Raw genomic sequence first — 14717 nt, 5'->3', positions numbered from 1 at the left:
TAATAACTGGCACGTCACATCACAGGAAAATTGACTTGGTAATGACGAGCTTCCATTGTGGTAACTAAATCCGAGGAGCAAAATAGATATTTCAGACATTTTTAACATAATACAGGCAGCATGGCAGGCTCGGCACAGAACTGAGGCAGTCAGACTTTAAATAAAATACCAGTCATTTGGAGTCCATGACCACTGCCAATAATGGTCGGGTGATTGATTGATGAAGATTAAGCCACCCAAGAGGTGGCACGAGCATGAATAGCCCGTAAGTGGTGGCCCTTTTGAGCCATTACCAGTATCAAGAGCTGATACTGGAGATCTGTGGAGGCGCGACTGCACCCTGCGTGACGGGAGATGTCTCCCGGACCAAGTGGTGACCAGATGGTGAATGGTCGGGTGCGTAGCTGAACTGAAGAATAAAAGCGGGTGTAGATGGTCTAGGAAGAGACCATACTGCGGTTTTCCGGCGTGTTATCCAATGATACAATGACCAAGAGATCACGAAATAGCAAAGTATTGCAAAGAGAGAAGCGACAATTAAGTCCCAGTGTGATGAGGTTAAGAAGACAGTATGGAAGTGTACTACTGAAGTGACTAATTGGTTTGTGAGCAACTTTACAAGACGCTGTGTAAGGTTTTTTAAATTAACTTGAGTACAGATCACTGAGTGTGTGTGGGAATTGACAAATAGAAACAAAATAGAAATGTTGTTGTGGAAAAAATTTACGAAACTCCTGATTAAAGTTTGTCAAACGGTAGGATCAGAGAGATTATCGACATTGCTACTGAAGGAGGCTGAAATACTACGTCACTACTATCTATAATTCAACTTCTGAAACTGGGGACCTCGTGGATATCTGAACAAATTTGAAAACAACTTCTATATTCAAGGAAATGTACAGAATAAAAGCCTTACTTTCATTGGGCTGAACATCTAGTGTGTACAAAACTTTGTAAGTGACAAGTAGCTTAAATTTTGAGGAGGAAATGCGATTCTGACCTAAGGGATTGTTCTACACGTGACCAAGACACGAGTGAGAGAGAACTGGTGGTATTGCATTCACCTACACTGATAAAACAAGGATTAATTATTGCTCCTCATCCTCTACATGGTCAACCTACCTGAGGACGAAAGATCTTGAAAATCTGTGTTTACAAATGATGCAAAGCTCACGAGAAGGATAAAGATTTACGAGGGGTTAAACTTTCACGTGTACAGTATTGAGAATAAGGAGAGGGGAAAATAAGACGAATATTTGAAAGAAACAGTTGATGAAGAAGCACGCTTACATAATTATTACGACCTACGCAAAACTGGCAAACAAGATGACGGCCTTTTAACAAATGACTAAATATGGAATCATTTAGTTTATTGTACATATCCTCTGTCAGCTCAATAATTATGCAATACAAACATGAAATTCTCGTCTTGATATACAGGACGGAATGAAATGTCGTTCTTTCATCATTTTCTGACTTGTGGCTTGGTTATCATACCTTCAGCCGAGTTGACTTATTTTCTGAAATTATCACCATATTTGGCAAATAAAAACTCAGAAAATCCAGAAAATATTTGTGCCAGAAATAAATGAGCTAAGCTTATGAAGATAGGTTGAGGGAAATGTTGTGTTGATATCAGAAGAAAGTGTTGATTTCTCTGCCAACACTGTTGTGTTCACAGTGTGTTGTTATCAGAAGAAAGTGTTGATTTCTCTGCCAACACTGTTGTGTTCACAGTGTGTTGATATCAGAAGAAAGTGTTGATTTCTCCGCCAACACTGTTGTGTTCACAGTGTGTTGATATCAGAAGAAAGAGGAGATCCCGAATAAATGATAGTGAGAGGAAAACGGTATACAAGATAGTGAGAGGAATAGACGAAGTGGATAGACAGTCTTTTTCCCGATGAAGAAAAAGTAGACGATGAAATGCATGTTCAAGTTGAAAATGCAAATTAGTTTAAAACAGATCCAATTCTTCACAAGCAAGAGGAACGAACTGGGACTGGAGAAGTCGGAACCCGCCTCGGGTAGTAGACCCAACATTTGCTGGCAACGAGTGGGAGGAGCCCAAGACCTTGGTCTCACAACCAGTTAGGCAATGATAGGTAAGCACACACTGAAGAGCTAAGTGACCATTGTTTACTGTGTTTTCCTGGTGAAATAAACTAGTATTTCTTACTGGCTGGTGCAAGGATGGTGTGTGTGTGGTGGTGAGGAGAGGTGCTTGGGCATGGTGATCTATGAAGCTCATTAGCGTCACCCCACAACACTTGATAAGACTCAGGCCTGGGGTGTAAATCTCCAGGGGGCCCGTCACCCGAGACACCTAATGATTTACTGCATTTTCCAGACGACCTCAGCGACGTAGATGAATCCCGGCCGTCCTGGGAGAGAGAGAAGCGTATATAAGGGCTATATTCTGACACCTCTCTTCGTGGTCCGCGCACTCGAAGTTCGTATTCATACTTGTATCTTAAGTTCTTTTTTCGATCTCATCCAACAGACAATCTCTCCATACAGTACCGACTCGTTCCGCTACAGCCACCCACACCACCCCTGCTACAGCCACCCACACCACCCCTGCTACAGCCACCCACACCACCCCTGCTACAGCCACCCACACCACCCCTGCTACAGCCACCCACACCACCCCTGCTACAGCCACCCACACCACCCCTGCTACAGCCACCCACACCACCCCTGCTACAGCCACCCACACCACCCCTGCTACAGCCACCCACACCACCCTTGCTACAGCCACTCATACCTTGTATTTACGGCAAACTCTTGTACCGCCGATCATTATTACCCTTCTTTACCACCACCCCTTCTTTACCACCACCCCTTCTTTACCACCACCCCTTCTTTACCACCACCCCTTCTTTACCACCACCCCATCTTTACCACCACCCCTTCTTTACCACCACCCCTTCTTTACCACCACCCCTTCTTTACCACCACCCCTTCTTTACCACCACCCCTTCTCTTATTTTTTCTCCCTCTTATTATCTTTGCGCTGTCTCGTCGTTTGTTTTCTTTCTACCTCCCTCCCCCCTATTCCATTCTGTTTACATTATTCTCCCTCCCATCGCCTCTTCTCCCACCTCCTCTCCTCCTACCTCCCCCAGCTCATCTCCTCCTACCTCCCCCAGCTCATCTCCTACCTCCCCCAGCTCCTCTCCTCCTACCTCTCCCCAGCTCTCCTCAATGTTAATTCCCTGCTCTCCAATACCTCTTCTCGCTCTCAGCACTTTCCTCTGGACACAATGCACCCGGTGCTCTACACGGCCATTGTCGGACATTTTCCCGGCCGTAGAGTTTTAATAATGGAGACTCTGACCCCACTACTACTGTTGGGATATTCTTATAAAGCAGCGCACACTGCCACTCGGGTCCACGCTCAAGCCCCTCTTATCACACATTTACCCTTCAGGATCTTTATAATGAAGATTTTCTTATAGAAGCGATGCGTTTGTAATTTATCTAAATATCTTTCCATGTCTTTACCGTTTAATGAGAGCTGTGTATAGCGGAAGGACTGTGTCTGTCTGTCAGCAAAATCATGCTAATAGAGGAAAAGATTAGCAAAATGTGTGTGAAGTATAATCTGAGCGACAGTGTGGTTGCATTTGCAATGTGTGTGAAAATTTGGATTACGGATTGGCACCGAAACGCTATACGCGCTATGGTTGTACAAGAATGTAAGAATGCTTGTATGTAGGTGTATGTATATATATGTGTATATTTGTGTTTGTATATGTGTGTGTGTGTCAGACCACGGAGGAAGAACTGAAACAGGAATTTCCTTAAGTACTTTTGTATTTAATAATACATCTTCAGAAGGGTCAATTATATTTATATATATATATATATATATATATATATATATATATATATATATATATATATATATATATATAATATATATATAATATATATTATATATATTTATATATTGTTAAATATGACCGAAAAGGTAAGATTAATAATTCTAACACATTGTGTAAATTTAAACATTCTAAATGTGTGTAAACTAAAGTCTTTGAAAATGTAATAAGTTATTACGAAACGCGTTCAAGACTCGCGTCAGACTAGAAATAAAAATGAATTATGGAGAATTGATTTTTCAATTACCATCAACAGTGAAAAGAAACATAAGAAATATTGAGAATTCGTATTAGAATTATTAATCTTTCCTTTTCGGTCATATTTAACAACATATGTTTGCAAGAAAGACTGCTACCAAAATATAATAATATTTAATATATATATATATATATATATAATATATATATTACATATTATATAAAAATATATATTTATATATATATATATATATATATATATTACATATTATATAAAAATATATATTTATATATATATATATATATATATAATACATATTATATAAAAATATATATATATATATATATATATATATATATATATATATATATATATAATATATAAAATACACACAATATTAGAACATTAGAGTTCTGGGTGAAACCCGGAGACCTAATGGTGGAAGCCACAGTAGTAAAGGTGTTGCTGTGATGAAAAATGAAGATATGAATACTATCCTTCACAAAGAGGAATGTCTTGTACTTCAACTAGCGTCGATAATGTATATCTAACGTAATATATATAAACTACAATACATATTGTATATTTAATGAGGTTTTGAAGAAAGTTTTGCTTACATAGGCAAGCGAATTTCACCAACTATTTTCTGCAAGGAGATTAATTGAAGTACAACTAATTATATTTAATAGCAGATTAATAATTGGTTTTAATTTATATTTGAATTTACAATACTTTTGCGAAAATAAGTATTAATGTAAGTGCAGTGTTCAGTACACAATTTGTTGCTGAAATGAAAGTGTGTTCTTGTGGGAATAATTTATCATGCCACTGTTCAACAATGTGTTTATGAAGGCTTTTAATGTAAACCGCTTTGCAGAGTTAAACCAGCAGAAGCAGCAGTAAATACTCAAATTTACATTTCTCTAAGCTCACTGCAACTCGGCTTGAACAAATGAGTATTGTTCTGGCCTTATACTTAGTGAAGGCATGTCTGAATATGTGATACACATACGCGCGCGCACAAACACACACACACACACACACACACACACACACACACACACACACACACACACACACACACACACACACACACACACACACACGGTCAAGGGGAGGGGAGAGAATTATGAAAGACACCAACGAAAGAGAGGAGATGAGAAGTAAATCTAAATCCCGTGATAACAGCGAGAACAAATGCGAAGAGAAAAATACCTGAGTAATAATAGAGCGAGCAAGCGAGTTGCTCCGGCACGCTAAATACGTCCTCTCACTCGCAATATGAATTACTCTTAAAATGTCTACGCTCGCTAGAAACGAATCGAAATGAAAATAATACTGCAGTGCTCTCTATATTTTTAGCGTGTCTCTTACAGACGCCGGAGCAGTGCTTCTCTGATGGTTGTGATGGGTGTTTGTTAAGCATACAAGGGAGTAAGTGATGCTGTTCTAAAATAATGCACATTTGTGACCGAATCATATAGGTTATCTTGAGATGATTTCGGGGCTTTATAGTGTCCCCGCGGCCCGGTCCTCGACCAGGCCTCCACCCGGCCTCCACCCGGCCTGCACCCGACCGGGCCTTTATCAAATAAAACAAAATTTCTAACTATATTGTGGCTCAGAACATTTCATTCACCTGGACTATAGGAGCCTCGAACCATAGACACCAAATGCACAGCCCCGCAACTCTACCTACTGAGCGACCAGCCCCTACAATAGCGAAGGATCCCAGAGACTTAAACCGGCTGTACAACTGGAACTTTAGGCCTTCACTACGGTGCCACTTTGGTATGAAGGTGTTAAGGTGATCTACGTCCTAGTTGCATAAATTACAACGGTTTCCTTTCCAGCAAGTCTTTGTTCGATCTCCAATGACTCAAGTGTTTGAGCAGCGTGGCATTTCCCAGCCCTCCTATCCTAATTTACTTCACTCCAAATACTTTTTAAAATAGTAGCTTAGTATTTTTCTCCTAAGTATTTTATTAACTTTCCACTGGTGATGGATCATATGCAACCTCCAGTTGTTACTCTTAAGTTACCTAACGACTTGGAACGCTCTGCTACTGTGGGTAAAGTTTCTCTAAACGAAACCTTCGCTTTTCCGTTTAGGGTCTTAATTTAAGGACCCCACTGGCTACGGTCCGTACTAACCCGCCTGCAGGGAAGAACACTGTTGTTATCATGTGACCCAGACAATGATGAAGAGTCTACATTAGCCCAAATAGGGGTGGGTGGAGAGCATTTAATTGTGGGCCACACAACTATGTTCAGTCCATGAACTTCTAATTACGACCTTCCTCTGCTATGACACACTTTTCTCGTCTTTCGTCATTACTCGGTCTCTGTAACTAAAAACTGATGTAAATACATATTTCTAAGACATTCTAACAATTTTCTTTGTTTTCTCTTACGAGGATTCAATGTCGGTGTTGCTTGCTTAAGAGCTGGTCTCGCATAGGTGATATATATATAGTGTTGGAAGATCACTTTTAATAACTGTAGAATATTTAGATATTTGGTTACAAAGCCTACAAGTTATTGTAATGGTGTTATTGTGCTCAAAGAAGTTACCACATTATTTATTGTTTGTATATGTATAACTGTCTTTTTTATAGTTCTACATGACTGGTTTCATGTCTAATAGCAATTTTGTAGTCCTATTCATTAGTGTGTGTTCATTCTGCAATGTATCAGAGTAGTTCTCTAGTTCTGATAAACAAAATTACTCAACATATATATATATATATATATATATATATATATATATATATATATATATATATATATATATATATATATATATATATATATATATATATATAATATAATTATTATTATTTATATATATATAGAGGACACTATGTTAAACCTCGGAAGTATATTAGGAATTAATAAGCATAAGTACAGACCCTTTAGTTCGTACTAAGGCTTATTAACTTTAGTAATTTTGCAGCCTCCTTTTTGCCTTAGTAATAAGGTAATAAGTATCAGAGATAACTGATACCTCTATCTTCTCTGAAATTTCCGCTGCTACTGTGATCCTCTCCCAGCTTCATGAGAAGTACTCCCTCGGACAATTTTGGACTCATTCTGCATCCCTATTCTGTTGCTCTTGTAGCCTCGCCTGCCTGTTTTTAAGGTTGAATTTAAGTCTCTTGTGCAAAACAATGTTTAATGATTTCTGAGAATCGTGTCAGATACCAACCCGTTCTCGCAAATTCGTAAAGTCAATATTGACTTATTAACTACGTGCATAGGTGATATACTAAACATAATAGATACCCTTAAAAAGATTCATAGAAAACACCGACCTTACCTAACCTTGTTAGTATCTTAAGATAAGCATCTTATTGCTTCGTAATTACAATTATTACTTAACCTATACCTATTATAGGTTAGGTAATAATTGTAATTACGAAGCAATAAGATGCTTATCTTAACATACTAAGTAGGTTAGGTAAGGTTGGTGTTTTCTATGAATCTTTTTAAGGGTATCTATTATGTTAAGTATGTCACCTATCCACATATTTAATAAGTCAATATTGACTTATTAAATTTGCGAGAACGGGTTGCAGATACCATCTGCCCAATTATTTTGTTAGTGTTAAAGTGGCACCATGTTGGTTCTTAGTCCATATATATATACTGTTTATATATCGTAGGTCCTCATTCTGATCACTGTCTCATCAGTACTCTGGAGGTGATGCTGAACACTGACGTTGGAATGTGGTTTAATGACTTGATCCCTCCTATGTTTAGAACAAGCAGTGAATTGGTTATAATCCTAACTTAGGGCAGTTCATACTGCTCTAAAAAAATTGTCGGTACACTTTATGGAACTATATGGTCCCTTACTACTACACTTACTCCAATTATTGGGCTCCGTCTGTCTCTCTCTTGTTCTGTTATATCTCTACGTTGCTTGACATGCTTTTTGTTTTTATTCCAACGTTGGATTTGCTCCATCCCGAACACCTTTAAATTTGATAATATTCTTTCCCAAATACAGTGATTAAGGGACCAAGTAAAATATTGAAGAGTATAAATCTTTTTCAGGCATAAACCCAAAAGTTATCCAGATTTAACCTAAACTTCAATTGGCTTCATTGCAGTCTCGGTGTTTTGCTTGCTTGGCTTCACGTCACTAGAGGTTATCACTCCGAGGTCACTGTCGTTATCTTCATTTATTCACTGTATATTGATCATCCAGTAACCCAGCTTTTTAAATTTTGCTTCCAATATCTATATAAATTTTGCTTCCAATATCTATATAAATTAAAATGTAAATGTTTGATTGTTCAAAATAGCTTATCTCCGAAATTTCTTCACCGATTGCTTTGAAAATTTCACGTTCCATTCGCATCCGAGCGGGTTTTTATATACATATTATATATATACCACGTCTGTGACGGGAAAAACATGCTCTTTTTTTAATTTTGTTTTTGTGATTTGTAAAAATGTGTTTTTCATGTGAGGGAAATCTTTGAAACCTCTTTACCGATTGCTTTGAAATTTTGACACAACGTTGCATTCGAATAGGTGCGTGTTCTTATGTACCTACTATATATCCCTGGAAACACAAACGGAAACTGTCTCTATTTTCCGCTTGATATATCTTGTAATAAAGTTGTTACATCTCGGCTTAACGTGTTTATGACGTATTAGAACGTTGTTACAATTTGCTATATTGGTTGTTATAACTGGTTGGGTGTTAAAACTTGTTCGAACATTGTACCAACGTTGTAGTTTCGGTGTGTGTTTGGCGGGTACATACCTCACCTGTGACAGGACAAAAAAAATCTTTATTTTTAAACAGCGCCATATGTTGGACTTATGAGCAACACATGCTGTACTAAATGTTACGATTCCATTTCAATGTTTCTGATTACAATGATAAATTGAATTTTCATAGATTTCGATTTATTTTCATTTTGATTTAATGATTTTGAGTGACATTGCACTGGAATTGAGCTGTGTTGTTTACCATACCGTTCATTTCGTGAGTATAGTTTATTTCTTTATTGCAGTATATATCGTTTTTTTTTTACCGTTTTCTTATATTTCAGTGATAAGAACATCAGATCATTTGATGTTCCAATCAGAAAATTGAGATCATAAGATCATTTGGGAATGAATCGGACGAGGGAGTGGAGAATGGTGGGCAGGACGAGAGGACGGGAGTGGGGGATGGTTGGGAGGACGAGGGGATGGGGGAGGGGGGAATAGAAGGACGAAGGGACAGTGGAGTGGTGGATGGTGGGGAGGACAAACAGAGTTCTTCATCAACTTGCTTCCATCCTGAGCTGTGGCTGAGAGCACGGTCGACATAAGCGTTAACAACACTCCTCTTGTACCTGTCTGTGCAGTCACTGTTTGCATTGAGGCATATTCCTATGTTTGTTTCCTTAGTGTAGACTGCAGTGTGGAAACCTCCGCTCCTTTCCATGACCGTTACATCTAGAAAGGGCAGCTTCCCATCCTTCTCCATCTCGTAAGTGAAGCGCAACACAGAATTCCGCTCAAATTCTTCGTTCAGCTCCTGCAGATGTCTGACGTCAGGTACCTGTGTAAAAATGTCAACATACCTGCATTTTTATTATGCAGGTATGTCGTCAACAAAACATTTATTCGCTACACGAATCGGAAAGAGAGATTGGGGGAGGGGGGGAATCTTGAGACGATTTCTTGGCCTAGCGTCGCCCGCGGCCGGGTCCTCGACCAGGCCACCTTTTTGTTACCTGTAGTCCGTAGCAACTGTCTAACTCCCTGGTCCCATGCCTGGTCGAGGACAGGGCCGCGCGGACCCTAAACCCCGAAATCATCTCAAGATAACCTCAAGATACACCCTTAAGACTAGATTAGCCAAATCGAAAGTCAGAGAAGATCGATTACAACAGGTGCTATACGGTAAGTTGGCGAGGTATAAAGAGCTCCACTTCACTTCCCCGTTGTAACCTGATAGGTAAATAACACCTCTACCATCACCACCACCTCTGCTCTACACTTCACGCACCGCTCCTATGCCACGTAAGTCCACTACGGGCTCACCATAGCCCGTGCTACTTGGAGCTTGTTCCGAGTAGCTAAATCTATAACAACAACCACCACCTCTGCTCGCGTTTACATGGCCACCAACAGCTCAAAACGACCGTAACCGGTTCGTCAGAACAACCTCCCCCTCCTACTACCCCCCCCCACCCCCCTAAAAAAGAGATAAACCTACCCGCTTCGCCTCGTTCCCACCAACTCTCCGAAAGTCCCCCAACCTCTCATGTCCACGACCCGCCGAGAAACCGGTGGGATAGACTCGACCAAAATAGCCTATTCAGCGGGACAGTCGATGAAGGAGCGAAGCTCAACACAGATCACTAGAGCATTTGTCAAATCAGCGCTCCGGGAAACCGATATATTCTGACTCGAGCCAACCACAGGACGAGGAGGTAGGGAGTATCGGGGTTGAGGGGGGGGGGGGAGGGGTGCGATTGTGCGTGTGCGTATGTATTTACTGTGTGTGCCTGCAGGATTGATCTATTAGCTCTTGGGCCCCGCCTTTCTAACCAATCTATTTGTCCTCTATTATATCTACTACATATATATTTCTCTCTCTCTCACACACACACACACACACACACACACACACACACACACACACACACACACACACACACACACAGGGGAGGGGATCTGGTAGCTGAGCGGACAGCGCGCAGGGCTCGTAATTCTGTGGCTCGGGTTCGATTCCCAGACCAGGCAGAAACAAATGGGCATAGTTTCTTTCACCCTGATGCTCCTGTTGCCTAGCAGTAAATAGGTACCTGGGTGGGTGCGTACGTGTGTGTACACGTATGTACTCACCTGTCTGTGTCGGCAAGATCGAGCACTGACTCTTGGATCCCGCCTTTCGAGCAATCGGTTATTTACAGCAATGACTCCGGTCCTATTTCCCTATCATACCTTATTTTTAAAGTTATTAATAGAATTTGATTCCACATCCTGCTCCTTAAGTGCATTCCATTTTTCCACTTCTCTCTCACTAAACGACAACTTCCTAACATCTCTGTGACTCATCTGAGTTTTCAGCTTTCACCCAAGTCTCCTCGTTCTGTTACTATTCCATGTGAACATTTCGTCACATGTCCACTCTGCCAATCCCCCTGAGTGTTTTATACGTCCCTATCATATCCCCCCTCTCCCTTCTTTTTTCAAGTGTCGTAAGGTTCACTTCCTTCAGGCGCTCTTCAAATCCCATCTCTCGTAACGTTGGGACGAGTCTCGTTGCAAACTTCTCAATCTTTTCCAGTTTCCTTGTGTGTTTCTTCAGATGGGGACTCCATGATGATGCGGTATACTCTAAGACTGGCCTCACGTAGGCAGTGTAAAGCGCCCTAAATGCCTCCTTACTTAGGTTTCTGAATGATGTTCTAACTTTTGCCAGTGTAGAGTACGCTGCTGTCGTTATCCTATTTATATGTGCTTCAGGAGATGGATTAGGTGTTACGTCCACGCCCAGCTCTCTCTCTCGCGTCGTCACAGGTTGGCCTCCCACCTCCGCCTGCCTCTCGAGTTTGAACAAGTCTCATGTGCTGTACTGTATCAAAGAGGTAGGTGTGTGTGTGCGCGCGTGCGCTTGAAAAAAATTAGTTAGTAGTTAGTTACAGTTGACTGACAGTTGAGAGGCGGGTCGAAAGAGCAGAGCTCAACCCCCGCAAGAACAACTGGGTGAATACAACTAGGTGAATGCGCGCGCACATACACACACACACACACACACACACACACACACACACACACACACACACACACACACACACACACACACACACACACACACACACACACACATTACACGACATTACTGCAAGAGCCTTTCTCTGATCCAGGTGTATTTCTCCCTTCCATTATATATTGCTCCTCTGGGCTCCTTAATCTTGTCTCTGTCATCGTTAGTCTGTACAAAACTGGATTGAAATTCAGTAGCCATAGTCAGACTATGCCTTCAACATAGGTCGGAGCATACACAGCTAGCATACGGAACAACATAGGAGGGAGCCGGTCGGCCGAGCGGACAGCACGCTGGACTTGTGATCCTGTGGTCCTGGGTTCGATCCCAGGCGCCGGCGAGAAACAATGGGTAGAGTTTCTTTCACCCTATGCCCCTGTTACCTAGCAGTAAATAGGTACCTGGGTGTTAGTCAGCTGTCACGGGCTGCTTCCCGGGGGTGGAGGCCTGGTCGAGGACCGGGCCGCGGGGACACTAAAAAGCCCCGAAATCATCTCAAGATAACCTCAAGATAACATACAATGTTGAGAAGCTTGCTTCAGTCCGCGCTTGTTCCGATTCTCCTCCATTCTGTATTTCCCTTAATGCTGAACCTATTCTCTGTTCCACAGGTAGGAAGGGAAGGTAACTATCAGGAGAAAGCATTAAGCCATTACGGCTACATAGAACTTGTAAAGGATCAGAAGGTAAGGAATTAGGAACGGTAAGAAAAAAAAAGGATCATCCATCTAATTAGATGGTCGGGGATTGAACACGGATCTACAAGAAGCGAGACCGTCGGTCCTGATCTTAAAACAGTGCAGTACTCTACAAGTTTTCTGGTTCATGCAATGAACTCTTTATGTTACAAGGTGTTATAGGGGGCAGGCGGTTGTACTGTGAAGGGGCAATAGCTAAAGTCAAGGAGTTCCGAAAAGTAGTGGAAATAGGTAGGCCCGGCCCCCAAGGAAGAATATCCCAACAATGAATATTTGTTTTTCAGTAGAAGACTGTCGTCTAAGGTTAATCACAGACTCCACTCCAAACAGGATGAAAGGATACTTCCTAAAACTCTAGCCTTGTTTATTAAACCCTTTAATAACCCCAATATACAAAAATACAATAATTTACTTTACCACTCTACGTTAAATCCTTGGTCCACATAAGCAGGATACAAGGTTTACAGCTGCAAACTAAGGTAAAGACTACTTTTCTGAAGGGACACTAGCATCATAGGTATCACAGACTTAAACACATGTGGTCTCTCTGGCAACACTAGATTAACACTTAGGGTCCAAAAACACTACCTTAGAGAACACCAGTAAATACCTTCAAAACCCTAACCAATGGCACGGTAATATTATAATAAGGTACTTAAATTGGTATAACAGAGACACAGAATAAAGTAAGGGAAGAGAGGAAGGAAAAGGAAGAACATACCTCACGGACGTAGGACCGCCTGGCACCACAGCTAGCCAAAGAGCGAGGAAGCAGCTATCTCAGCCTACAATGATTGTTGCCGGACGGATACTCAACTGATCGTACGGCAGCAATCATCACAAGTTTTCCCAGACATTCATTACTAGTTACTTTAACAGTTCTAAGAATAGCTGATATCTAGCTCAATATTATATATAATAATCAACAAGCACAGAGTCTGCATGCTCTGTGAGTAGCAAGATTCCTCTTACATTTGGCAACTGGAGACGGAAACAAATGCATACCCAGGATTTAAGGAACCATGAATGTAAATGTTATTGTTAATTAAATATCCTTCTCACATGATCCAATCCTATCAATTAATGTATAAATATTAATTTAAGAAATCAGATTGACCTCTGGCTTCCAAATATGAACCCAGGGTCGTAACACAAGGTGCCAAAATGCTTTCTATCAATGGAATAATGTTCAGTGATGGAACTCTGACAAGCTTATCCTGCAGACTTTTTACTCCCGCAATTCATATTGATGCTGTAATATATTGGTAACGGTTTTCTAGATTATTTGGATGACCTTCGCCTCCTGACAGCTATTTAGTTCCATCTTCGTTTCCTTTGATGCTTTGGAGATCCTGGCAAGAGGTTAGCACAGCATTTGAGTAGCTTCGTTAAGGACCCACAGTGAGATATTGTCAGGTCCCACAGTTGCTGGGGACTTTTACTTCAAGTCCCGGCACCTGATCTTTCTCCTCTTCCTGTCAGGTAACTGTCTACACTTTGTAAGCCTCTTTGAATCTTTCATTCAGTTTTTCTCTTATTTATCAGTGCTTATTCAGCGCTTGCTCTCCATTTGTCTTAGTAAAACAAACCACCCGAACATTTATTGCTTTTTCTTCCTTGAGGAACTCCTCACTCCCCCCCCCCTGCCACTCCTCATCCCCCCTGCCACTCCTCACTCCCCCACCCTGCCACTCCTCACTCCCCCACCCTGCCACTCCTCACTCCCCCACCCTGCCACTCCTCACTCCCCCACCCTGCCACTCCTCACTCCCCCACCCTGCCACTCCTCACTCCCCCACCCTGCCACTCCTCACTCCCCCCCTCCTGCCACTCCTCACTCCCCCACCCTGCCACTCCTCACTCCCCCACCCTGCCACTCCTCACTCCCCCCCCCCCTGCCACTCCTCACTCCCCCACCCTGCCACTCCTCACTCCCCCCCCCTGCCACTCCTCACTCCCCCCCCCCTGCCACTCCTCACTCCCCCACCCTGCCACTCCTCACTCCCCCCTCCTGCCACTCCTCACTCCCCCCCCCCCCCCTGCCACTCCTCACTCCCCCACCCTGCCACTCCTCACTCCCCCCCCCTGCCACTCCTCACTCCCCCCCCCCTGCCACTCCTCACTCCCCCACCCTGCCACTCCTCACTCCC

This window comes from Procambarus clarkii, chromosome 25 (genome assembly GCF_040958095.1).
Source record: "Procambarus clarkii isolate CNS0578487 chromosome 25, FALCON_Pclarkii_2.0, whole genome shotgun sequence".
NCBI lineage: Eukaryota > Metazoa > Arthropoda > Malacostraca > Decapoda > Cambaridae > Procambarus > Procambarus clarkii.
The sequence above is the reverse complement of the archived record's forward strand: the minus strand, read 5'-3'. Positions refer to the sequence as shown.